Source organism: Mixophyes fleayi, chromosome 3 (assembly GCF_038048845.1).
Source record: "Mixophyes fleayi isolate aMixFle1 chromosome 3, aMixFle1.hap1, whole genome shotgun sequence".
Lineage (NCBI taxonomy): Eukaryota > Metazoa > Chordata > Amphibia > Anura > Limnodynastidae > Mixophyes > Mixophyes fleayi.
In genome coordinates this window covers 4064632-4089654 of record NC_134404.1, presented here as the reverse complement: position 1 = coordinate 4089654, position 25023 = coordinate 4064632, and the positions used below count along the sequence as shown (strand labels likewise).

At 41.1% G+C, this 25023-nt stretch overlaps 1 protein-coding gene and 2 long non-coding RNA genes across 5 annotated transcripts in view; all 3 read right to left on the bottom strand.

The window, feature by feature from the left end:
* LOC142143311 (uncharacterized) overlaps positions 1 to 25023 on the bottom strand; it is a 1060202-nt gene that overhangs the window by 251590 nt on the left and 783589 nt on the right. The gene's annotated exons all lie outside the window — the stretch shown is intronic.
* Positions 3930 to 8686, bottom strand: LOC142143308 (uncharacterized). Its single transcript, XR_012689500.1, has 3 exons — positions 8453 to 8686; positions 5325 to 5471; positions 3930 to 4066 (listed from the first exon to the last, which is right to left on the bottom strand). It is a non-coding gene; the product is annotated as an uncharacterized LOC142143308 (long non-coding RNA).
* Positions 14437 to 25023, bottom strand: part of LOC142142578 (uncharacterized) — a 76370-nt gene continuing 65783 nt past the window's right edge. Inside the window, exons 1-3 of one of the 3 annotated variants that reach the window (XR_012689221.1) lie at positions 21637 to 21651; positions 21234 to 21352; positions 14437 to 14533 (exon numbers count right to left, since the gene is read on the bottom strand). This is a non-coding gene — a long non-coding RNA (uncharacterized LOC142142578). Of the gene's footprint in view, positions 14534 to 21233; positions 21446 to 21636; positions 21652 to 25023 lie in introns of those variants that run through there. The other 2 variants (XR_012689222.1, XR_012689220.1) reach the window with 2 other exon arrangements.

Here is a 25023-nt window from a genome sequence, read left to right as displayed (position 1 = left end):
GTGCTGGCCCAGTGGACACACATAGGGACTATTAATCTTTTTATTTTGTACAGCCATTGTTCCATTTATTTCCTCTCTTCTGCATCTAAATGTTGTGTGTACAGCAGTTTAATACAATTGAGTATCATAATACCTACCGCTATAGGTAGGTAGCAACGCCTGTAGATTGCACTTAGACATTTAACATCAGGTTCTACGCACATAGCTGTAAACAAAGCTACTGAATACAACAAAAGATGTGTAGTTGCCAGACTACTTTTTTGGATGGGAGATAGAAGAAAGGGGAAGAAGGGGGAGGAGGGGGGTGAGGAGTATGGGACTTGGGCTTCATTTATTCCATTGGGTGTACAGTGCTGTTTCCTTAAAGGTCATCCACTCAAACCAGAGTAGGTAGTATACTCTATATTTATCACCTGAGGAGTAAATCAGGTCATCCATTGACATATAAAAATCTAAACGGTCAAACCATTTTTTGATGGAAGGGGCTGTTGGGGGTCTCTAGTGCACCGGTATCACAGCCTTTGCTGCACTACTGAGGTATTTCACAGTTGATTTTTAATACTGTGAAATGGGCACTTTGATATTGTTAAGTAACCAGCATGTTGGACAATTTGGTAGGGTAGTTCCCACTATCGCATTGGAGATAAGTATAACCGTGTCCCAGAAGGGCCTGAGAGATGCGCATGTCCAACAAATATGTAATGTCGTACCTGGCGCTAACTGGCATTGCTGTGAGGATACCACCCTTAGCTGGGATGGAAATTACCCTCTGTGGGATTCAACTCACTCGGGTAGACCATGATATATCCAAAATAAGACTTTATTACGACAGCACAACACCACAAGACGTTCACAAGATACAGGGTAAATGGTAGCATGTATTCTGCAGCAGCCTCTTGCACTCAGCACTCCAAAGTAATAATCTCTGTCTCTTTCAGGGTCTTATCCTCCCGCATTATTATCACTACCGATTATCAAAACAGTTATGGTGTCCCCCAGCCTGGGTTACTGGCTCACACCGTCCCTGACCTGGTAGGGTTTCCTCCAGCGGCACCACAATGCCAGACCCAGAGTCCTTTTCACTGATGTCTTGTACACCAGGATCCTCCAAACTAGAATAGCTCCCCTGGCATTCTCCTTGCCCTATATTATTTTCTGTATACACAGGAAGTAGGGTCAAATGTCTCAAACTTCCCCTTTACAGAAGGGGTCTCCCAGTCAACAATTTAGCTGCTAGACATACTGTCCCTGTTATCTCGATTAGACAATAGAATGGCTTGACTCAATTAGCTGTTTTGGCTGGATACACTACACATGGGTTTACAATAGTACATCAAGGAATGACACTGCACACTTACATGGAACAATAAGACTTTTGACACATTATATCAGCAGTGTTACACAATATAAGTCTGTGATACCTTTTGATACAATAAATTTTATTGATACATATTGATACATTTCCCCATGCTATTTCAACCAATATATTACTGTGGAGGCACATTGCATGTCATTAGAAGTTCTAACCTCATTACCTCTCAGGTTACCTGTTGACCTAGCTAATTAACATGGGCTGCCAACTAGTTAACTCAGACATTGTTCTGATTACAAACCAAATCTCAGCTGCCCCTCATAACAATGGACATTGGAGACAAATGGTAATTACAGTAGCTAACACAAGCAAAATGACTGCTGCTGTTCTGTTATTTTCACACAGTATGGCAATATTCTTTATATTTATACTACATATAATATCACAGGTAATAGTATGGGCAAAATGTACCTAATAACATTAAATAATAACACACATAATACACTGATGCTCTGGTGTATATACTTAGACTGGGCCAAGGATTAAAAAGTACATTGAACCGTGAGAAACGGGTGATGAATACAAAGTTCTCAGTCCAGTAGCTCCCGTTCCCTCACAATCGCCAACAAAGATTTGGAATTCCAAGGTCCCATTTCGACTGTAGGTCTGCAAGAGGCAGCGTACCTGATGCATCCACCAACTGGCTTCCCTGGGCAACTCCTGCCTGTATCCAATTATGGAAAGCCTGTTTGGAGAGGTCAGTGGGGAAGTCTGGGTTGTCGAAGAGTGGGGCCAAGGGTGAGTATAGTGTTGAAATGTGTGTAATAGTTCACAGTTTAGACCATTTCGTCAGGGTGGGAGAGATAGCCGGGTGTTTGGTGGCAGGGACCGATGATTGCCACGGAGTGAGGTTAGTTTGTGTTTGTAGTGTGTATCCTTCAATCCAAAACCACTGCTCCCCATCTGATCCAATCTAGGACCCTATTCCACATGACTGCATTGTAGTACATGGAGAAATGCGGCAGTTGTTAACCACCAGTATGTTTGCGCTTGTAGAGTATGTCATGCTTGTAGCGGGGTCTTCTACCTCTCCAGAGAAAGTGTCGTATTGCCCCATGTAAATCATTGAACCAGGGGGTAATAATTTCAATCGGGAGTGTGTGTAGCAGTTAAAGGACCCTAGGGAGAATATTAATTTTTGCTATATTACTATATTAACTCTACCTATCAGATAAAATCCTCCGGGAGCCAGTCTCTCAGATCATTTTGAATGGTCGCAGTGATGGGTAGAAAGTTATCCATGAAGATCTTTGAGGGATCTATGTTGATGAACAGCATCAATGAATAACGGCTATCCCATACTCTGACCAATCCTAGCGATGACGCTCTGTATCCAATAGAAGCCGACAGGTAGCATATTGCAGCTCTGTAAGGAGCAGACCATCGTCATACATGTTGTTATTCCAATGGATTTAAAGATGGAAGAAAGAAAAGGATCTCAATGGATTTATGTGAGCAATAAAAGTGTAAACAAGTGTATGTGGCCAGAGTCTTTTTTATTGAACTTTGCCTTTGTGTGTATTTCACTGTATTATGTTTTACAGGTGCAGTAGAGAATGATCTGGCAGCCATATGCATGCTGGCACATGTAGTTCTACAAGAGCCAGCAAAGCCAAGTAGTTTAGGCTTGCTGGGACCAGTAGTGCAGAAGAAAATAAATCATTATATAAATAAACTCTTTACTGACCCACATCCACCGTTCCAGGGATTCTGCCCTAGTGCATTCAGTAATAGGCTCCTTTCCTAAAGGTGAGGAGGGGGGCAGGGGCACATTTTTTTGCAGGCCAATTTCCTCAAGCTGAACAGGCTGGGATGGTTGATATTAAGGGAAGGGACCCCATGCATGTTATAGTTTCACAAGCCCAGCCTGTTATAGCCCAGTGCTCATAACTGCTTTTGGTCACCTCCCCCGTCGCCAACAGCAATCAAAAAGTCCAGACTGACTCACAGGCAGGATATGTGATTGGTTAAAGGGGCCGGGAGATGGATTATGCCCTGACAACCTATGTGTAAATTTGAGCCCCATGTAAGGTTTGCACATTCTTGTATGCCAGCTGGGTGTATCATTGCTGCCTCACAGCTATTCCTATAAGATTCGGCATGATGTCTATTATGTGCTGACTTCCTGTGTCCTATTATTATTATTATCTTTAATTTATAAGGCGTTACAAAGGGTCCGCAGCGCCGTACATGACATATACAGAAAACAGTGACCCATGACACAACAGTGATCCTCTGTCCAACAGAGCTAGCGCTCTAATCTATCAGGTGGATGTACCTGTGTCTGTTCATGATTGGAGGGGAGTTTCTATATGATGATACTATCTAGTTACTGGAGTAACATGAGAAGTATCTGAGATGATCTTCTATATAACAGAAGGTCCAGTGTAATCAATTCCTATAGCCATATTTACATGTATATCACTCATCTGATTCCTAAACAAAGAGGTTTAATAAGTAAACTAATGACTCTAATGGGAAATCCAGTAATTCAAAACTCTTGAATTAGTAACTTGTTTAATAAGAAAAACACAAAGCAACAGCTGTATGCATTAAATTGCTTTTAAACATTAGATTGTTTATTGTTGTGTACAAGGTATATAACCAGCGGCTGCTGGATGATGTGTAGCAGCTCTCCGGCCGTAGAGGATTAATGACGTGGCCTCCTGTGTTCTGTGCTGATAGATCATCAAGCTGTGTATATGAGAGACATTGAATGTACAGGGTTAGACAGTATCTGTAGAATCATCAAGGACATCAATACAAGTATATCTCATTTACTGTATCTCCTATCACAGCAATAATGTATCCTATAACTTATTTATTGCCATAAGAGGTAATTAAGTGAGAAAATGTCAAGGATATTGTATATATACAGTATACCTAACTTATCCGTGCTGTGGGTATACATAGAAAATACTCTGCATGTCTTTAAATAAGCCATTAAACTAAAGGAACATCAGGACTGTCCTCTATACATATGATGGCTTTATGTATGTGAATGGTTTGTGTGTAAATGGTTTCAAAAATAGCAAAGTCATTTTATCAGGTGATCAGACATTATTAAAAGCACAGTGAGGGCTGAATCTAGAAGATTTATAGAATTGTCCTCATCTCATCATCTAATATTTTTCTTTTGCAGATTAATTGGTTGCTGTCTCTATGGATTATTCATCACTCTTATATGATGTAGGCCCAAGTTTATCAGAGGCCCTATGGGGAAAAGTTTGAAATAAAGGCTCAGGATATAGAGAGTTTTGATGAAGGAAAATAGGTTTGAAGTCAGGTGATATAATACAAGCAATTTGGTCAGGAAAAGCACATTTCCACCATCCTAAATCATTCTGACCCTACCTGGAGGTAATGATGTAGGAAAAATGAACTGATGCAGCTTTAGTGAGGACAGATATAGTCCACAGGGAGGTTTGGCTTAAAGATAAAAGCAAATCAATAGACAGAAGTAGGATTAACATAAACTGAGTAATTACATTCTTTAGGCTTTTCTCACACAGACAGGTGGATATGAGGGAGCCGGCTGAGGCAGATTCAGAAATGATTTTTTTGGGCAGGGTTTGGATATCTTTATTATTATGTATTGGATTACAGTGCACGATGGAAAGACCAGATGATTGGTGCAAATGACATTGTCAATGTGATAAAATCTCAGTGTGGGTACAAGGGAGACCCTGATCATAGGACAGAGGTAACTCAGATAGTAACTATATAATAGTGTTAGTTGTAGTCTGGCTGGTAAGGCCAAGCAGTCGTCATGTTTAATGCTTGGTAAACTGTTATATGTAACAGAGATGATACAATACACAGGGACACAGAGATTCCTCCATGAATATACTGTGTGTGTTTAATGTGGGTTCATTATTTTGTAGATTAATGAAAGATTTATATAGCTCGTTATCTTTATATATGTGTTACCCCCGTACTGACCCCCACTTACCAATAGGATCTCTGCATTGCATGTGACAGGCGTAGTTACAGCACTTCTGTGTCCCATTACAATCCCAGTCAGTGTCACATGCTGGATTAGGGTCTTCTTTACATGCTATTAATGTTGGGGTAACCTGACACTCTCCTGGCTTATTGCCTAGACAGACAGAGAAAGATATCTCTCATTACATATTGGTTATATTTTGCGGGTATTTATGGTATATAGACAGAAGAAAGCCGAAGAACACATATAAAGAAGTGATATTTGTTGAGTTTTCCAGAACTTTAGAGATTTCATTAATGTTTAATCTTACTGTGTATATACACTGATCAACCACAACAATAACACCACTGACAAGCGAAGGGTATAACATTAATTGTCTCGTTACAATGCTACAACGGGAGAGATATATTAAGCAGAAAGTGATTATTCAGTTCTAGAAGTTGATGTGATGCAAGCAGGAAAAATGGTCGATGTAAGGATCTGAGCGGCTTTGACATGGGACCAGTTGTGATAGCTAGACGACTTGGTCAGAGCATCTCCAAAACAGCAGATCTTGTGGGGTGTTGTCGATATGCGAAGATAGTACCTATCGAATAAGATCCAAGGAAGGACAACCAATGAACTGGCAACGGGGTCATGGGCACCCAAGACTCATTGATGTGCGTAGGGGCTAGTCTGGACCAATCCCACAGAAGAGCTACTGTAGCACAAATTACTGAAAAAGTTAATGCCGGCTATAATAGAAAGGTGTCAGAACACACAGTGATCGCAGTTTGCTGTGTATGGGGCTGTGTAACTGTAGACTGGTCAGACTGCCCATGCTGGCCCCTGTGCACCACTTAAAACACCTACAATAGGCACATGAGTGCCTTAACTGGACCATGGAGCAATTGAAGAAGGTGACCTGGTCTGATGAATTACATTTTCTTTTACATAATGTGGACAGATGGGTGCATCTAGCACCAGGATGCACTATGGGAAGAAGGGGTATATACTATGCTAAAACAAAATATAGTGCTATGAATTATTTCAGGGAGGGGGACCCAAACCAGTATTTTACCTAGGGCCCCATGAGGTCTAAATCCTGCTCTGCATTTGGCTAGAACAGTATTTATATTTTACATTGTATAAGGGAATATACAGAATACTGCAGTTCTGATTTATAGTGATCCAATTGGTCCAGACTTAATTGCATTGTTGTACTCAATATAGGACATGTTGTTATTCTTACACTAGATTACATAACAGTAAGAGACTGCAGGTTTCCCTATGTAAACTGAATAATGATTTATATTGTCTGCATACAAATCTCTATCTATATGATTTGCTAAATACAGGGTTTAATTTAATGTGGTATTTGGCATGACACAATGTTTTTTTGCTTTTAATCTAAAATAAATATTGTTAGACAATCAGACCAATTTCTACACTTCTAGATTTATATATATACAGATAGTGCAGGGATTTATTTCTTTCTTTAAATTATGCAGTCTGTGCTGATACAACTAAGATCTGTTGCACTCTCATGTCATTGTGTAAATGCAGTCTAGGGGGAGTAAAGGAACCAGCAGATGATTGGGATTGTAGGGTGGTATAAGGTGCTGTATATGTAGTCTCCAGCTAGATTACTGCTCAGGGCACCACACAGCAGAAGGATACAGTGATATATTATTCATACTTACCAACTTTTGCAGCCCATTTCAGCCACTTCAGTCTATCGGTGGGTGGGGCAGGCCAGGATGATGCATTTAGCCCCACCCCCACCCACTTCACAAACAAGGTGAGCTGGACCCGGGATATTGTCCTGCTCTACCGGGAGTCCGGGAGAACTCCCAAAAACTTGGAAGTCTTCCGGACATTCCGGGAGAGTAGGCAACTATAATCTTATTATATCAGAAAACTCATCTGGTTGGTAGATTACAGCCAGTACAAACATGGGGCCTGAGTCATTAAAATTAATTTTAGCTATGAGCAGGGAAGAAGAATCTTTCCAGCACTGAACAATTGTCTATGGCTAAAACATGTTTATTATTCTGCTTATTTATGTTTTGGTTGATGTATTTTGGAAGTTAAAGAGTAAGTAATCCTCTTGTATACAATGATATTATAAACACTGTGTGTTACTGAGATGAATAATATATCAGAAGTGTTATACTAGACTACATCTGCCCAGTATGTTATCCTATTGCTGTGTAGATAGAGAACATTTTCAGACTATATGATAAGGAAGGTGCTAAGGTTGTAGATCAGAGCAGAAGTCTTACACGTGGGTAACTGGTTCCCCCGTTTCCCAGACATTTACCATGTGGTGCTGGTTTGCTGCATGGGGCTAATGTCTGGCGCTGGGGCACCGAATGGGATAACTCCCGGTGCTGTGCGCCTAATATAAAGATGGAATGAAAATGTGTTTGATTTAAAAAATTGTATTTACATAAAATAAATGTTTCATCTTAACCTCATGGACCAGTGGGGATCAGGCTGCCTCCAACTTAGTGGCACCAGGGTAGAGAGGGGGATAAGCCCCACATCACCAATGAGAAAAATATTACGCTGTACAGCAAAGTCCAGGCTGTTGCACAGTGCAGATATTTGATTGGTTAAAGGAACAAGAAGCTGGAGTGCCCCTGACAATCTATGTATAAAAATTGGATAATAAAGACAGTTGAGCCCCAAGTAAAGGGTGCACAGTCTTATGTTACACCTGGGTCTATCATCACTACCTCACTGTGATGTTACCAGCTCTTTAATATCTACATTTCATCTATAAACACCACTCTTCATATAAATCCTGCATGATGCCTATTTTTGCTGACTTCTTGTGCCCTGCAGAGCTGACACTCTAATCTATCAGATAGATATACCAGTGTCTGATCATGATTGGAGGTGAGCTTCTATATGGTGATAGTGTTTAGTATCTGAGGAAACAGGAGATGTACAGGTCTCTGCTGCTGATCTGTGATGATCATCTATATGTCATAAGGGCCACAGTAATCATGGTGTAATATAAATGATAGCCATGATTTAACACTAATTGACTTTAAAAAAAATAAAAAAAAAATAATAATAATGTTACATCTACAGCACACAGTGCATTGTAGGACAATGAAATTATATATTATATAACAGAGTCTTACCTGTACCTCCACATTTTGGGGGTGATTGGCCTGGTTTGGTTCTCGTACCAGCAATCTCTTTACCGTTTGTGTTAACGCACCAGCACATACCAGTGCTGCCATGACACTGCTGTGGACTGTAGTTGCCATTTTTATCACACCGAGGTACATAAGATCCTACTAGGGGTTTATTCTGTGCAAGCTGACGTTCCTTTAAGCAGCGACTTTGAGGCTCTGAAACACATGTATGACAACACAATGTAACATTTTTGGAGCAGAGCGACACCATGTTTAATATTTAGCTATTACATACAACACAGCTGTACTCAAAAGTGGAGTAGAGCTGACTTCTGTCACTTCTCTGGTGGCAGAAGGTTTTAACACATGGAAGATCGGAAAGAGTGGTGCACATGCGGTGTGGTAATGACTAATCTTATTACCATGTGAACACACTCTAGCTATTCCTCAACTCCCGCTCCTCGGTGGACTGTCAGGTAAAGTGACTGAAATAAGGCAAATATGGAGGAAGCAGTGGAAATGTGCAGCTGTTTGCCATAAAGTAGAGACACAATTGTATTTCCTTTTTTGTGACATTTTGGGATAAATAATATCTTCTGATGGGACGTCAACTTCTAAATTAATTCAGTAATCATTCTCTGAAGATAACAGGTCTGTTCCTGATAGGAGATGAGTTTCTATATAACATCAGTACTTGGATGGAGCTACAACAGCTCCTTCTGGAAGTGCCAGAAGGGTTCTAAAGACGGAATTCTGTGGAGCACAGAACCAGAGCTCTGTATGCATCTGTAATGGATTGCAGCCCTAGAGTCTCGTTCCCAACCCCTGATACTGACTTTGACATAGATGTGGCAGTAGGCATCAGGGACAATGTCCTGAACCTTAGTTTTGGAAGAAGAATTAGAGATTAAAACTCTCAGCCCAGACTTAGTTGATAAAAAGTGGAGAAGGCTGAATGGGTAGAAATCGGTTCATTTACCATTCCTGAGGAATCCTGATTTTCAGGATGGTGCTGCGGCCTATCCCTTCTCTATAAGGAAGGTGGGGGGGAATCTGAACAATTGACTGTCTGAAACACAAGATAGACAGACGTCCTTTAACATTTACTGAAGCGGTGTCCAAATTTCCTGATGTTGAAGGTTTTCCGTTGGCGTTCTTGCAGGCTCAACGCTATATAAGTTTGTGTTTAGGACATTTTCTGAACTAGACTAGGATAATCCGGTGGATAGACCTTTGAGTTCCCCAAATGTTAAAACGAAAGCTATTTCTGTACATAATAACCATTTACGCACTCCTATAGATCTTTCTTCATCCACTGTGGGACTGGGTATATGGTTGTCTGTTTTCCCCTCTCTTTCAGTCAAAGAATTATTACGGGCTTTGTAACTATCTTGCAAACTTCTCCCATCCAGCATTTATATAGAAATGTTTCTAAATATTTTCCATGGTTCGTACTTCTCTCCTCAAAGGAGACAACATATGGGACTTACTACCCAATCCCGATGTGATAGATGTGGTATGGATGGTGCAGATCTATATCATTGCTTATGGCATTGCCCTCTGGTCAGGAGATTCTGGCTACAAGTCCGAATTTTAGCTTTGAGAGATTTGGTTAATTATATCCCATTCACCCCAAAGTGGGCATTATTCGGTATTATTCCCAAAATACAGAAAATTACTACGGGTACTAGAAAATTGTTATTAGCCATCATTGCAATAGCACGTAAAATTGTACTGCAAACCTGGACACACCGGGACTCTCCCCCTATAATTTTTTTTAGAAAAAAGCTTTTCTTTCTTTTTAGAATGGGTGGAAGTGTTACTGAAGAAGGAGGTAAAGGCAGGAAGAATTTTTTTTTTAACATTGGAAAGTTATATTGATACACTACCATTAACCACTAAAAAACAGATCATGATTGTCTTAAGTTCACTTCCTGGTATATTATAAGGGAGCTTGGAGGGGATCCGCCTATTGTCTTATAATAGTTATTTTATTCAGAGAGTCATGAATATGTGTCGGAGCCTGTTGTTTGCCTCCAGCCGCGGGAGATGTAGAGGTAATAATGAATACGTTGAGAATTGCTATGTGTTTTATGAACACATCAATACTCATGTTAAGCAGTTTATTGGTCTTAGTGAATATCTGATTCATTGTATCATTAAATATCAGTGTCCGAAAAAAGGTGTTATTGTCACGAATACTCACCTCTCCTCGTTCCCCCGCCGCTCCGTCGGACCCGGAAGCCGCACTTCCGGGTTCGGCGGTCACATGATCGCTACCCCAGGGCGGGGGATTTAAATGGTACACACTATAAAAACATAGCTCTGACACTTGGTGAGTGTCAGAACAACTTACCTGATCCTGGCTCCTGATTCCTGTGTCCTCCTCGTTCTTGCTTCCTGTGTGCTTTATCCTCTGTGTACCGAACCTTCTTGCGGACCTCCCAGATTGCCTGTGCCCCTGACCCGGATTGCCTCACGCTCCTTTCTCTATACGTTATCTGCCTTCCTGTGTACCGACCCGGCCAGCTGACCACCCTCCTGTTCTGGTGACCCGTGTACCGATCCGGTTTGTTTGACTCCGAGACTGCTTCCTGATTCTGTCTTCATTGCCTGCCTGTGTAACGACCCGGCCTGTCCGACTACTCTCATCTTGTTCCTACTCCGCTGTACTACATCTTGGGGCAAACCTAAGGACCGCGACCTGCGACTCCTGGCAGCAAAGCCAGCCCGCCTTGCGGTGTTTCTTGGTAAATACCAGGGAGATCGTTAGACTCCGCACCTCAGGTGAGCCAGCGTTAATCAAGATTAGTAGTGAATCCAGTAAATCCGTTACAATTATGTAATACCTTTTTTTTTTACAGCTTCCAATGTTTAATCTAATATATTTATTTCCATTACAACACTGTAAAACATGTGATTGATGTCATAATTATTACACGAATAGAATGCTTCTAATAAAAAAATATTGTTTAAAAAAAAAAAAGTGGAGAAGAGACCATTTCACCCAGCAACTGAGTGTAATACAAAAAGTAGGATCATAAGCTCATCTGATCCTATTGATAGATTAAATAATCATTTGGGACAGGGGGCTAGATTATTCCCTGCAGGCATAAGGATGTGCAAAGAAGTATAATAGGGGACCAAATCCCCATGTAAATTATAATACTTCTTACAAGTGTTATTGTGTGTAATCACTCATTTTTTAGGGTTATCTTTGATCAATAAACTTCACTGCTATAAACTAACCTGCTCTGCTCCTGTGAAACCTCTATACCTGCTGTATTCCTGTGTCCTACAGATAAAGACTAAAACTCTCAACCATCCCCCATCTGTCCTGTGAGACCCCTATACCTGCTGTATTCCTGTTTCCTACAGATAAAGACTAAAACTCTCAACCATCCCCCATCTGTCCTGTAAGACCCCTATACCTGCTGTATTCCGGTGTCCTACAGATAAGGACTAACACTCTCATCCATCTCCCAGCCCTCCTGTGAGACCCCTATACCTGCTGTATTTCTGTGTCCTACAGATAAGGACCAACACTCTTATCCATCCCCCGGCCGTCCTGTGAGACCCCTATACCTGCTGTATTCCTGTGTCCTACAGATAAGGACCAACACTCTCATCCATCTCCCAGCCATCCTGTGAGACCCCTATACCTGCTGTATTCCTGTGTCCTACAGATAAGGACCAACACTCTCATCCATCTCCCAGCCATCCTGTGAGACCCCTATACCTGCTGTATTCCTGTGTCCTACAGATAAGGACCAACACTCTCATCCATCTCCCAGCCATCCTGTGAGACCCCTATACCTGCTGTATTCCTGTGTCCTACAGATAAGGACCAACACTCTCATCCATCTCCCAGCCATCCTGTGAGACCCCTATACCTGCTGTATTCCTGTGTCCTACAGATAAGGACCAACACTCTCATCCATCCCCCGGCCATCCTGTGAGACCCCTATACCTGCTGTATTCCGGTGTCCTACAGATAAGGACTAACACTCTCATCCATCTCCCAGCCGTCCTGTGAGACCCCTATACCTGCTGTATTCCTGTGTCCTACAGATAAGGACTAGCACTCTCATCCATCCCCCGGCTGTCCTGTGAGACCCCTATACCTGCTGTATTCCTGTGTCCTACAGATAAGGACTAACACTGTCATCCATCTCCCAGCCGTCCTGTGAGACCCCTATACCTGCTGTATTCCTGTGTCCTACAGATAAGGACTAACACTGTCATCCATATACCGGCTGTCCAAATTTGCCAAATACAGTGTTTCATTTAATGCAGTGTTTGGCATGACAATGTTTTTTTTGCTTTTATTCTACAGTACAATAAATATTGTTATATTAACAGACCAATTTCTACACTTCTAGATTTATATATATACACATAGTACGGGGATTTAATTATGTCTTTATATTATGCAGTCTGTGCTGATACCAGTTGGAATCTGTGTCGCTTTCATGTCATTGTGTAAATGCAGTCTGGGGGGAGTAAAGGGACCAGCATATGATTGGGATTGTAGGATGGTATAAGGTACTGTATATGTAGTCTCCAGCTAGATTACTGCTCAGGACACAAAATAGGAGAAGGATACAGTGATATATTATTATGTCAGAAAACTCGTCTTGTTGATAGATTACAGCCAGTACAAATATGGGGCCTGACTCAATAAAATTAATTTTAGTTATGAACAGGGAAGAAGAATCTTTTTAGCACTGAACAATTGTCTATGGCTAAAACATATTTATTATAATAATTCTGATTATTTATATTTTGGTAGATATATTTTGGAAGTAAAAGAGCAAGCAACCCCTTATTATACAATGATATTATAAACACATTGTATTACTGAGATGAATAATATATCAGAAGGGTTAGTACTAGACTACATCTGCCCAGTATGTTATCTTATTGCTGTGTAGATAGAGAACATTTTCAGACTATATGATAAGGAAGGTGCTAAGGTTGTAGATCAGAGCAGAGATCTTACACGTGAGTAACTGGTTCCCCCATTTCCCAGACATTTACCGTGTGGTGCTGGTTTGCTGCAGGGGCTAATGTCTGGCGCTGGGGCACTAAATGGGATTACTCCCGGTGCTGTGCGCCTAATATAAGGATGGAATGAAAATGTGTTTGATTAAAAAAAAAAAAATGTATTTACATAAAATAAATATTTCATCATAACCCCATGGACCAGTGGGGATCAGGCTGCCTCCAACTTAGTGGCACCAGGGTAGAAAGGGGGATGAGCCCCACATCACCAATGGGAACAAAGTCCAGGCTGGTGCACAGGGCAGATATTTGATTGGTTAAAGGGGCATATGACTGGAGTGCCCCTGACAATCTATGTATGAACATTGCATAATAAAGTCAGTTGAGCCCCAAGTAAAGGGTGCACAGTCTTATGTTCCACCTGGGTCTATCATCACTACCTCACTGTGATGTTACCAGCTCTTTAATATCTACATTTCATCTATAAACACCACTCTTCATATAAATCCTGCTTGATGCCTATTTCTGATGACTTCTTGTGCCCTGCAGAGCTGACACTCTAATCTATCAGATAGATGTACCAGTGCCTGATCATGATTGGAGGTGAGCTTCTTTATGGTGATAGTGTTTAGAATCTGAGGGAACAGGAGATGTACAGGTCTCTGCTGCTGATCTGTGATGATCATCTATATGTCATAAGGGCCACAGTAATCATGGTGTAATATAAATGATAGCCATGATTTAACACTAATTTACTTTAAAAAAAATAATAAAAATAATAATAATAATAATATTAATAATGTTACATCTTCAGCACACAGTGCATTGTGGGATGATACAATTATATATTATATGACAGAGTTTTACCTGTACCTCCACATTTTGGGGGTGATTGGCCTGGTTTGGTTCTCGTACCAGCAATCTCTTTACCGTTTATGTTAACGCACCAACACATACCAGTGCTGCCATGACACTGCTGTGGACTGTAGTTGCCATTTTTATCACACCGAGGTACATAAGATCCTATTAGGGGTTTATTCTGTGCAAGCTGACGTTCCTTTAAGCAGCGACTTTGAGGCTCTGAAACACATGTATGACAACACAATGTAACATTTTTGGAGCAGAGCGACACCATGTTTAATATTTAGCTATTACATACAACACAGCTGTACTCAAAAGTGGAGTAGAGCTGACTTCTGTCACTTCTCTGGTGGCAGAAGGTTTTAACACATGGAAGATCGGAAAGAGTGGTGCACATGCGGTGTGGTAATGACTAATCTTATTACCATGTGGACACACTCTAGCTATTCCTCAACTCCCGCTCCTCGGTGGACTGTCAGGTAAAGCGACTGAAATAAGGCAAATATGGAGGAAGCAGTGGAAATGTGCAGCTGTTTGCCATACAGTAGAGACACAATTGTATTTCCTTCTTTGTGACATTTTAGGATAAATAATATCTTCTGATGGGACGTCAACTTCTAAATTAATTCAGTAATCATTCTCTGAGGATAACAGGTCTGTTCCTGATAGGAGATGAGTTTCTATATAACATCAGTACTTGGATGGAGCTACAACAGCTCCTTCTGGAAGTGCCAGAAGGGTTCTAAAGACGGAATTCTGTGGAGCACAGAACCAGAGCTCTGTATGCATCTGTAATGGATTGCAGCCCTAGAGTCTCGTTCCCAACCCCTGATACTGACTTTGACATAGATGTGGCAGTAGGCATCAGGGACAATGTCCTGAACCTTAGTTTTGGAAGAAGAATTAGAGACTAAAACTCTCAGCCCAGACTTAGTTGATAAAAAGTGGAGAAGGCTGAATGGGTACAAATCGGTTCATTTACCATTCCTGAGGAATCCTGATTTTCAGGATGGTGCTGCGGCCTATCCCTTCTCTATAAGGAAGGTGGGGGGAATCTGAACAATTGACTGTCTGAAACATAAGATAGACAGACGTCCTTTAACATTTACTGAAGCGGTGTCCAAATTTCCTGATGTTGAAGGTTTTCCGTTGGCGTTCTTGCAGGCTCAATGCTATATAAGTTTGTGTTTAGGACATTTTCTGAACTAGACTAGGATAATCTGGTGGATAGACCTTTGAGTTCCCCAAATGTTAAAACGAAAGCTATTTCTGTACATAATAACCATTTACGCACTCCTATAGATCTTTCTTCATCCACTGTGGGACTGGGTAGGTGGTTGTCTGTTTTCCCCTCTCTTTCAGTCAAAGAATTATTACGGGCTTTGTAACTATCTTGCAAACTTCTCCCATCCAGCATTTATATAGAAATGTTTCTAAATATTTTCCATGGTTCGTACTTCTCTCCTCAAAGGAGACAACATATGGGACTTACTACCCAATCCCGATGTGATAGATGTGGTATGGATGGTGCAGATCTATATCATTGCTTATGGCATTGCCCTCTGGTCAGGAGATTCTGGCTACAAGTCCAAATTTTAGCTTTGAGAGATTTGGTTAATTATATCCCATTCACCCCAAGGTGGGCATTATTCGGTATTATTCCCAAAATTCAGAAAATTACTACAGGTACTAGAAAATTGTTATTAGCCATCATTGCAATAGCACGTAAAATTGTACTGCAAACCTGGACACACCGGGACTCTCCCCCTATAAAAATTTTTAGAGAAAATATGTTCTTTCTTTTTAGAATGGGTGGAAGTGTCACTGAAGAAGGAGGTAAAGGCAGGAAGTTTTTTTTCAACATTGGAAAGTTATATTGATACACTACCATTAACCACTAAAAAACAGATTCATGATTGTCTTAAGTTCACTTCCTGGTATATTATAAGGGAGCTTGGAGGGGATCCGCCTATTGTCTTATAATAGTTATTTTATTCAGAGAGTCATGAATATGTGTCGGAGCCTGTTGTTTGCCTCCAGCCGCGGGAGATGTAGAGGTAATAATGAATACGTTGAGAATTGCTATGTGTTTTATGAACACATCAATACTCATGTTAAGCAGTTTATTGGTCTTAGTGAATATCTGATTCATTGTATCATTAAATATCAGTGTCCGAAAAAGGTGTTATGTAATACCTTTTTTTTTTACAGCTTCCAATGTTTAATCTAATATATTTATTTCCATTACAACACTGTAAAACATGTGATTAATGTCATAATTATTACACGAATAGAGTGCTTCTAATAAAAAAATATTGTTTAAAAAAAAAAAAGTGGAGAAGACACCATTTCACCCAGCAACTGAGTGTAATATAAAAAGTAGGATCATAAGCTCATCTGATCCTATTGATAGATTAAATAATCATTTGGGACAGGGGGCTAGATTATTCCCTGCAGGCATAAATATGTGCAAAGAAGTATAATAGGGGACCAAATCCTCATGTAAATTATAATACTTCTTACAAGTGTTATTGTGTGTAATCACTCATTTTTTAGGGTTATCTTTGATCAATAAACTTCACTGCTATAAACTAACCTGCTCTGCTCCTGTGAGACCCCTATACCTGCTGTATTCCTGTGTCCTACAGATAAGGACCAACACTGTCATCCATCCCCCGGCTGTCCTGTGAGACCCCTATACCTGCTGTATTCCTGTGTCCTACAGATAAGGACCAACACTCTCATCCATCCCCCGGCTGTCCTGTGAGACCCCTATACCTGCTGTATTCCTGTGTGGTACAAATAAGGACCAACACTGTCATCCATTCCCCAGCTGTCCTGTGAGACCCCTATACCTGCTGTGTTCCTGTATTCTACAGATAAGTGCTAACACTCTCATCCATCCCCCGGCTGTCCTGCGAGACCCCTATACCTGCTTTATTCCTGTGTCCTACAGATAAGGACTAACACTCTCATCCATCCCCCAGACGTCCTGTGAGACCCCTATACCTGCTGTATTCCTGTGTCCTACAGATAAGGACTAACACTGTCATCCATCCCCCGGCTGTCCTGTGAGACCCCTATACCTGCTGTATTCTGGTGTCCTACAGATAAGGACTATCACTGTCATCCATCCCCCGGCTGTCCTGTGAGACCCCTATACCTGCTGTATTCCTGTGTCCTACAGATAAGGACTAACACTGTCATCCATCCCCCGGCTGTCCTGTGAGACCCCTATACCTGCTGTATTCCTGTGTCCTACAGATAAGGACTAACACTCTCATCCATCCCCCATCTGTCCTGTGAGACCCCTATACCTGCTGTATTCCTGTGTCCTACAGATAAGGACTAACACTGTCATCCATCTCCCGGCTGTCCTGTGAGACCCCTATACCTGCTGTATTCCTGTGTCCTACAGATAAGGACTAACACTCTCATCCATCCCCCGGCTGTCCTGTGAGACCCCTATACCTGCTGTATTCCTGTATTCTACAGATAAGTACTAACACTCTCATCCATCCCCCGGCTGTACTGTGAGACCCCTATACCTGCTGTATTCCTGTGTCCTACAGATAAGGACTAACACTCTCATCCATCCCCCGGCTGTCCTGTGAGACCCCTATACCTGCTGTGTTCCTGTATTCTACAGATAAGTACTAACACTCTCATCCATCCCCCGGCTGTCCTGCGAGACCCCTATACCTGCTTTATTCCTGTGTCCTACAGATAAAAACTAACACTCTCATCCATCCCCCAGACGTCCTGTGAGACCCCTATACCTGCTGTATTCCTGTGTCCTACAGATAAGGACTAACACTGTCATCCATCCCCCGGCTGTCCTGTGAGACCCCTATACCTGCTGTATTCTGGTGTCCTACAGATAAGGACTATCACTGTCATCCATCCCCCGGCTGTCCTGTGAGACCCCTATACCTGCTGTATGCCTGTGTCCTACAGATAAGGACTAACACTGTCATCCATCCCCCGGCTGTCCTGTGAGACCCCTATACCTGCTGTATTCCTGTGTCCTACAGATAAGGACTAACACTCTCATCCATCCCCCATCTGTCCTGTGAGACCCCTATACCTGCTGTATTCCTGTGTCCTACAGATAAGGACTAACACTGTCATCCATCTCCCGGCTGTCCTGTGAGACCCCTATACCTGCTGTATTCCTGTGTCCTACAGATAAGGACTAACACTGTCATCCATCTCCCGGCTGTCCTGTGAGACCCCTATACCTGCTGTATTCCTGTGTCCTACAGATAAGGACTAACACTCTCATCCATCCCCCGGCTGTCCTGTGAGACCCCTATACCTGCTGTATTCCTGTATTCTACAGATAAGTACTAACACTCTCATCCATCCCCTGGCTGTACTGTGAGACCCCTATACCTGCTGTATTCCTGTGTCCTACAGATAAGGACTAACACTCTCATCCATCCCCCGGCTGTCCTGCAAGACCCCTATACCTGCTGTATTCCTGTATTCTACAGATAAGTACTAACACTCTCATCCATCCCCTGGCTGTCCTGTGAGACCCCTATACCCGCTGTATTCCTGTGTCCTACAGATAAGGACTAACACGGTCATCCATCTCCTGGGTGTCCTGTGAGACCCCTATACCTGCTGTATTCCTGTGTCCTTCAGATAAGGACTAAGGGCCTGAATCATTAAGGATCTTAACTTAAGAAACTTCTTATTTCAGTCTTCTGGACAAAACCATCTTACAATGCAAGCGGTGCAAATTAGTAATCTCTTTGCACATAAGTTAAATACTGACTGTTTTTTCATGTAACACACAAATACTTTTTAGCTTATTTTTGCACTGAAATTTAAAGTTGATATTTGTGTGCTACATGAAAAAACAGTCAGTATTTAACTTATGTGCAAAACAGAATACTATTTTTTACCCTCTGCATTGTCAGATGGTTTTGTCCAGGAGACTGAAATAAGAAGTTTTGTTAAGTTAAGATCCTTAATGAATCAGACCCTAACACTCGCTTTCATTCCTTGCTGTCCTTTGTTGAACCCAATGCACTAAGTCAATGCTCTGCCCACTACCTAGTAGTCCTCATCCCAAGTAAGTGTTCACATGTATCCAGCACAGTCAGTGGGATCCAGCCAGAGGTACAACATGCCTGTGAAGGAGCCTTTGGTGGAGGCAGCAATTATTATCTGGTAACGAGGTACCACGTTGGTACATAATTAACACAGATGGTAATTGTCTGGTTTGGCCAAACGGCACCTGTTGGAGTGGTCAGTAATAGTTGGTTTCTTGAAATCCCAAACAATCTATAAGTCTCCAACAGGGAGGCAAAGCCCATAATGCCACAATGGATTCTTGATCGGATGATCTTCTGTATTGTGTCAGCAATTGGTCTATGAGGGTGAAGGAGGAAGTACCGGTGTCTGTCACTGTGTTTCTTTTAAATCTCATTCTAGTGCAATATATATATATATATATATATTACCTCATTGTCCTAATAGTTTATACTGCAACAAAATAAATACTGTTTCACCATAAAATCACCATAATCGTCTAAATGAAAATCCACAATAACATCTGGGAATAAAATTTACTACATATATGAAAACAATAAAATCAGTGTGAACTCATGTTATTACCACAAATGAGAAAGATTTCCCCTAATACATAATAAAATAATAAAATATCCATTCCAATATTAGCTAGTAGTGTCTCAATAATGATGTGCTAGAAAGTAGAATTACAATCCAATAAAAAAACACTTAACAAAATACTGTCATCAAAAACCCTAAAACAAGCCACATTTTATTGTTCCATGAAGGTGAATCCTTTGGTGCTAATACAGAGATGGATGTAACCTGTTTGTGTAGCGTAAATTATACAAATTAGTTCTGTACATACCCAGAGGAGCACATACCTGCTGCCATGATCTGACACTTACAACCTCCTGTGACTGGATGGCAGGTTGGGGGAGGGAAGGGACATTCTCAGACACCAGCAAATCATACAGTATGTTGTAAATACTCGCTGATGATAACGTTCACCAGAACTAGATAGCTGCTTCTGACTGACTTCTTGTAGATTTACCACTAAAGCTGATAGATGTGTATTCTGCATCACTTGTGTATATATTATAATTTTGCAAGTCATTTTTTTTTGTGCATTCAAGAGAAGGATTTTATTCACATCTATTAGCAAATGTGTATTTCTTTATCAAAACAGATGTTTTAAAACATGGGCATAAGTGTATCTTACGTAAGTCTGAATGTGGAACATTTGTCCCTAGTACAGAGCTGGATGCACCGTGTGATGTCTGTACCTCAGTATATGGATGTAACTACACATTGTATGTATGGCCCTTTTATAGGTTAAATTATGTCCAACCTCCGTCCAGCATCAGCCCCCTGTATATATACCAATATAGACACACAACATTTATAGAGACCGATCATAAAACATGGCCGGAATATGGAAATTAATTGTTATAGACAGTGTAATAAATTAGTCAAATAATATAATCTTAATAAAATATAATATATTACTGTAATAAAGAGGGACATATTAAATAGAATCTATGACGTATGGAAATCTTTATAATGATGCATATTAATAATAATAATAATAATAATAATAATAATTATAATAATAAATCATAAACAATGTAAATGACTGAAAACAAGAAATAAGTTTTCTCATATGACAAAGTTTTACTGGTCCATCCATGTTACTTGGAGGAACATTGTCTTCTCTCGTAATAATACTCTGATTTTTGGAAACTCAATTTGCTGATCTCTTAATGAGAATAATTATTTAATTGACAGACACAAAATTAACAACTGGTGAATCCAAAGAGCTCATCTAAAATAATAACCTGGGGTAATAATGATAAAACAGCAGCAATAATGGTAAGAGCTCAGCTGGGTCACCTACCTGCAGTCACTGCTGATAGCAGGACCAGCCCCAGGAGAAGCAAGAAAGCAGCTGGTCTCATGTCTGATGTCTGGTGTGAATCTCAATTCCAGATCTGACAACGTCATTTATACCAAGGTCTATAAGGAAAAGGGCTGAGCTGAAACTTGTTATTATTGTGCAACATATTTCTCAACAAGATTGTATCTCACAGCAGTAACACCCAAGTAATTAAAATAGTAAGTTTTATTTTATTCTTAACCCAATACAGCCTATACTGTTGTACTGACCTTTAGGATATATGCACTGATCAGACCAGGGGCTAAGAAACTTTTACTCCACACAATTCATGCAGAGTTTACAAATAATCCACCGATCAATCTAAAAACACACATATGTATGAGCTAAATATAGGGACTCTCACTGTTTAGCGTTAGGACCACTCTATCAGCAGAAGCTCCATGAAGTGGCGGGTGGCTTTACATACATGTGCAAATCTGTGCAACTGAGATTTCTGTATTTTTATTTACAAGTAGAAATAGCAGCTCCTTTGCTGGGTATAGCAGTCTGCTGTTGGATTTTCTCTATATTTGTTCCTTGTTGGATAACCCCACCCTTTCCAAGCACCTGCTATGAGCCCATAAATCGATTGAGCAACTTCCACTTCTGTATAGAAAATCCAGTGATCCAGGTACTGACAGCTCATAAATAATTCCTGGTAACAGAAATACAAGTTCTACAGGTTCAGTAATAGAAAAAAGATTACAGGTGCACAAAAACCACCGCAGTGTATCCTTAGATTATGTTTTACTTCATTTTATTTAAGTTTATGTTACAGCTGTTAGAATACAGGAGCGCTACACTCTGTCTCCTAATTATCTCTTAATCCCCGGTGGTCTAGTGGAGTAAGTGGGGCACGACGCTTAGCGTCCGATATTTGCTACTGCACATGCACTAGTGTAAGAAACCGGATGTTCGGTTTCGCGATGACCCTTCCATCAGAGACCCTGCAGTGAATGGACGGAGACGGCATAGCTGCTGCACACCTAAGTATATTATAAAACCCTTAAAGTGCCAAATACAGTGACCTGAGGCTCTCCTAACCATAATAAGAGAGTCTGTCTGCCCACATTATAGACTGCTGCATCTGCTTATGTGTATAGGAGTAAATACTGCATACAACTGTATTACCTGCTGCTACTGCTGATGCTGCTGTACTACAAACAACTGTGAGTACCTGCATATATCATCTGATGTCAAGTTCAATAAACAACAACCTGTTTAAGTTACAAGCGTTTGTGGCTTCACATCCACATCTGATACCTTTAATAACATTCAAAGGTATAACCAATAACAGCTAACGGCTACTGACTTAGACTTTTCGAACAGATGGTAAGAAGTCTTTGCCTTTAGCAACTGCCTTTCCTATAGAGCGATACACGCTCTCAGGTACTCAGATGCCCCCAGCTCTTAACTCTAGCATAGTAACAGTTTATGTGCGGTACTGGAGAGCAGTGGTAGGAGACAGTAACCAGAATAAAGCAGCCAAATACCAGGATAAAGCAGGATCAGACCAAGGGTCGTGGGTCAGTAGCAAGCAGGCTAGTCTGGGGCAGGCCAAATGGTCAGGGCAGGTAGCAGGTAGGGAGAATCCAAAAGATAAAGCCAAAGGTCAGGGGCAATCAGAATACAAGCAGGGTCCAGAACAAGCCAGAGGTCACAACAGGAATGAATCAGAATTCGAGTGGAGTTCCCACAGGGTACTGGACTGGGTCAGCTAATGTGTGGCACAACGTTATTACCATCAGGGAGGCTTAAATACAAGAATGGACCAATCAGAGAGGGCCGAATGGAACAGACTCTAAGGAGATATAATTAACAGTAAAACGGAACTTGCCGTGCGCCCCCAGCTGATGTTAATCTCAGAGACGCAGCGGCAGTGAGGAGCATCCCAGTCACCCTGGCAATGGCTGGGATGTGGGGGCAGAAGTGACGTCCCTGCTGCCAGGGCAACAGCCAGGACGCGGCCTGAGATGTTAGCAATCCAGTCCCGACAGCGCCTCGTAACAGTTTATCTACACTCACTGCTTCCCCAAAGTGGAGCTGCCCATCCACAATCAAAAACATAAAGAACAAATAAAAGCTCAGAGTGTACTAGGAGATTAATAATACAAATAGCAATGTAAAGTATAAACTTTACGACGCCACACTTTTACCACGCCAAAACTTTTTCATACGTTCCTATAGTTTATAAACTTTTTTATTAAAACAATTAGAAAACTACGTAAAAGAAAACAAAATAAAATGATTGCCTCTAAATTACATTAAATTATTTTATGAAAAATGTATATATTAATCTTACAACCATTACAGGAACATAGACACTCCTCTAGGTGGCCTCCTATCACAGTACCACGCTCAAAGTCACTGAGCTCCTCACAACGACCCATGTTGTATCACAAATGTTTACAAATGGAGACTGCATGGCTGGTGCTGGATGTTATACACCTCTGGCAACGGGTCTGATTGAAGCACCTCAATTCAATAATTAACAGGTGTGGCCAAATAATCTTGTCCATATAGTGTATGTGCATTTGGACATTTGCATATTTGCATATATACGTTGGATTGGATACTATTGCACTGAATTTGCTGTCTCTAAAAGTTTGCAGTGGACCTTTTGTAATACCTATTTGCTGATATATGAAATGTATTACTATTGAGTTGAATATACTATCTCTAAGTGTTTTCAGTGGACTTTTTACACCACCTATTTGCTTATTTTGGTACAGTATAATATTGTGCATTAGATGTCTATATGTATATGTTTTGGCTAGAGCAATTGCTTCATTTCCTAAGCGTTGATATCTGAAAAATAAAAATGGATTTTGATTTTATTACAACAATCTTTAGATATGCATAAACCTTTACAGGGACCATCATTATATATCTCCATATGTACCCAGGGCCACCGAGACGGGAGGGGGGGGGGTACATTTTACCCGGGCCTGGGCTTGCCCTAGCTTGCTTTTTTTTAAAAAAATAAATAATTTAATATTATTTTCCCCCGGGGGAAAGGGGGGGTTGGGGGTCATACTCACATGCTCGCTGCGCCGCGTCCCTCCTCTGTTCTCTGCTCCATTCACACTGACTGTCGGGCGTGACGTCATCAAGTTACGCCCGTCAGTCAGTGAGGAGCTCCGCAGCCAGCATGAAGAAAGCAGCATGAAGAAAGAAGAGAAGACAGAAGAGAAGAGAAGAGAAGAGAAGAGAAGAGAAGAAAGAAGATGATAAAAGGTAAGGAAAGAAACGGAGAGGCAAGGGGGGAAACAGAAAGGGACAGTACAATAAAGAAGAGGAGTAAAAAAACGGGGGAGAGGAGCTGAGATTAAAAGAAAAAGGGGAGAGAAGCACAGATAAAAAAAAAGGGGGAAAGCAGCATGGAGGGCGCTGTGTGAGTATAAGGGGGCACAGTGTAGTTGTGATGAAGGGGCACAGTAATGTGTGTGTGGTGGCACAGGGGGCTTGTTGCAATGTAGTGTGTGTGAGGTAGGTGGCGGCTAATTAATGGGCGCTATTTTTATTGTAGGGTGATGGTGAGGCAATTTAATAGTGGGGACTATTAATTTAAGATGGGGTGGTTTGGGGGCTATTGAATATGTGGGTGAGTTTGGGGAGAATGAGGTCTAATAATTAAATGTGACTATGAGTTATTTAATGGCAGTGGTGGTTGCGGGAAATAGGTATTGCTGTTTTCAGGAAGGGAATAGGTTTATTTATTAAATGTGAATACTATTATTTTAATGTTGGG